The sequence below is a fragment of the Mustela nigripes genome, chromosome 4 (genome assembly GCF_022355385.1).
Source record: "Mustela nigripes isolate SB6536 chromosome 4, MUSNIG.SB6536, whole genome shotgun sequence".
Taxonomy (NCBI): Eukaryota; Metazoa; Chordata; class Mammalia; order Carnivora; family Mustelidae; genus Mustela; species Mustela nigripes.
In genome coordinates this window covers 61,738,429-61,740,693 of record NC_081560.1, presented here as the reverse complement: position 1 = coordinate 61,740,693, position 2,265 = coordinate 61,738,429, and the positions used below count along the sequence as shown (strand labels likewise).

Sequence of the window (2,265 nt, the reverse complement as noted above, 5' to 3'; positions counted from 1 at the left end):
AAGGCAAAATATGGCCAGCATTATCCATTTGGTTTTTCGGGTTTACTGGGTGAATAGCACTTTCCTTACATAAGCATCTGATCTCAGGTTTTTCATACTGAGAACATTGAGATTTCAGTTTGAAGACCCTCTGAAATCCTACGAGTAGCATACCCCGACCACCCTCTAACAGCTAGCTTGTTTGTATAGGCAGAAGGATTCACCTCTCCATTTCAGATGGCTAGATGTTTGTGGAAGGTCTTAGAATTGCTTTGCCTCACTTACTGGGAAAAGTCAGATATAGGAAGTGGCCTTTAGGGACACTTTTAATTTGAAAAATTACAACACTAGTACACAAGTCAAGTCTTAACACATTCAACATTTGCTTATTGAAAGCAATGTCATAAAGTCAAGTAAGATTAAACAGGTTTTACTTTTTTTCCCTTCACAAGAACATAAAAATTATGGAAGGGGAACTTAAACAGGAAATTTAAAAACAGGTAACACAATTTTTCCTTTTAGTAGTCCTTGGGTAGTTATGACAGAAAAGGTTCTGCTTTTTTGGTTGTTTCTTTGAACAGGGATTTTGTTCCAAAGTTTTGTTTGTTTTTAATATCTGCTTCTGCCTCCCCCTCTATCAGATCGGCTTCCTCCACGGCCACCACCTCTTGGTGCTCCGTGGCTTGAACTGCTGTAGGAATCACGTGGAGGAGGGTACCCCCTTTCCATAGAAGGGGGAAGCCCTCTTTCTTGTCACTTCGGCTGCTTGAGTAACTGTCTCGACTTCCACCATATCCGTCACGTGAGCTGCTGTAATCATCATAGCGACTGCTTCCACCATAAGATGGTGGGGGCCCTCGTGTAGGTGGAGCACTACGTGAGTTACCATAACTCTCATATGAATCTCTGTAGGAGCCTCCACTTGGATGATCTGAATAGTCACGATCACGACCATAGCCATCTCTATCACTATAGCCTCTTGACGGGTAGTCATCACGTGAACTGGAATGACCATAATCACGGTAAGTATAATCTCTCGGCGGTGGTGCATAATCTCTTGTATCACGAGAACTTGGGTAATCTCTGCTTGAATAGCTGTCTCTAGTGGAGTATCCATCATCTCTCAGGGACAAATAAACATCTCTACGAGAGGGCAGGGGTTCCCTTCGAGGTGGGCCTCCGTAACTATCTCTTCTGCATGACACAGGAGCTCTTCTCCCATTCCACTGCTGCTGCGAACTGGTCCTGAAGGGGCAGATCTTTTAGGAGGAGGACCACCACTTCGTGGTGGTGGTCCTCTTTTTACTGGAAGTGGTCCCTTGGAAGAACTTATGTTAAAATTCATGGAATAGCCACCATCATCCATGTGCCCTCCACGTGAGGGAGGTCCCCTGGTTCCTGCACTCCCTCCTCTTCCACCTCTAAGACCTCTTGGAGGGCCTCTGCTTCTTGGAGGTGGTGGTGGTCCACGTCTACCACTTTCAAATGATGGTTTAGTGGCTTGTTCTACTTTGATGGCTTTTCCATCTAAGGACTTTCCATTCATGTCTCTGGCTGCATCCTTAGCATCTGCTGGGCTCTCAAAGGTGACAAAAGCAAATCCTCTTGATTTGTTGGTTTCACGATCTTTCATCAATAGAACTTCCACTCTTCGTCCATATTTGCCAAATACTGCTTCAAGAGCTTTTTCATTTGTTTCTGTATTGAGGCCACCAATGAAAAGCTTTCCTGGGCTATCTGCTTCAACCATTTTTTCCCCCTGGTGAGAGTCGGAGGGGGTGACAACGGTTCAAAGCTCCTACGAGCTCGCCGGCAGGGGCTTCGTAGCAGCTCAGCACGAGAGAGTGCCGCGGGATCCGCGAACGGAAGAGGGAAGCCGCTAGCAATACTGCGCAACGAGTAGCTTATGCCTTTTTAAAGTAAGAATTTCTTTTTTAATCCATCAAAGAAAATGATGTAGCCACATGTCATTCAACTAACATTAAATTAACTAGAGTCTTATGAACTTATTTCAAATTAAAATTAAACTTGAAAATGCTTCTGAATATGCTTGAATATGCTTGAAAGCTTGAATATGCTTCTGACCAAAGGAGTTTTGGATTGACCTCCTGCCAATTATGACTCAAATTTTCATTGAACTTTATTTGTTATAAATTTTATAAAGATAAATCCCACAAATAAATGACCAATGATTTCTCTATAACTATGCCAATAATATTAAGCCAGTTATTTTAAAGTTAAATATTTTAACCTCCTAATATGTGTATTTTGTTTTCCTTGAGACGA

At 42.7% G+C, this 2,265-nt stretch overlaps 1 pseudogene; it reads right to left on the bottom strand.

The window, feature by feature from the left end:
* Nucleotides 1-573: 573 nt before the first annotated feature.
* LOC132015057 (RNA-binding motif protein, X chromosome-like) lies at nt 574-1,870 on the bottom strand (annotated as a pseudogene).
* Between the last annotated feature and the right edge of the window lie 395 nt (nt 1,871-2,265).